This window comes from Acyrthosiphon pisum, chromosome A1, assembly GCF_005508785.2.
Source record: "Acyrthosiphon pisum isolate AL4f chromosome A1, pea_aphid_22Mar2018_4r6ur, whole genome shotgun sequence".
Classification (NCBI taxonomy): domain Eukaryota; kingdom Metazoa; phylum Arthropoda; class Insecta; order Hemiptera; family Aphididae; genus Acyrthosiphon; species Acyrthosiphon pisum.
Genome location: NC_042494.1, coordinates 51874075 through 51874849, shown reverse-complemented (window position 1 = coordinate 51874849; position 775 = coordinate 51874075).

Here is a 775-nt window from a genome sequence, read left to right as displayed (position 1 = left end):
TATAGTACGATGGTTATATGTCAGATGGCATTTTGTCGGATTATGATAATGGTGTCTTGTCGGATGATCTTTTGACGTTTTTCAGTGGGTTTGTGTCGCGTGGTTTTTTGTCGTGTGGCTTTTTGACGATTCATTATAATACGATTTTCGTACACAAATTTACGGTTGGTAGTATGGTACGATGGTTTTTTGTCGAGTGGCATTTCGTCGCATTTTGATAATGATGTTTTGTCGAATGGCCTTTTGTCGTTATCGCGTGGCTTTTTGAGGTGTCACCCTAACTGCTAATTATATACGTTATATTTTTATCAGTACGAAAAGATTAATAACAATATATCGTTCGGTTATTCGGAGTAATGTGGTTTCAGCTACTATAAACTCTACTCTACTCTAACTAAACGTACCTACTCTACTCTAACTATTCATATTCGAACGCACCCAGAGTAGTGATGTTAAAAAGTAGCAGTCACTGCTACTTTTCACTGTGACTGAATGAGTAGCAGTAACAGTGCCTGCTACTTGTACATAAAATAACAGTGATCACTGATCACAATTCACATTATCGTTACTCGGTATCAGTTATTCAGTTATCATCTAGCAAATTCACAGTGTGATAAATATTTTTCACAGTTTAAAATCACTGTTAACAGTGTTAACTGTAAACTCTGTTAAGTAATTTATATGCACGGTTTAAGATATACGGAACAATTTATTCTATAGATACATAAAAATAGTTATAATAAAATGTCAATACTCAAATTGGTAAGTATAATTA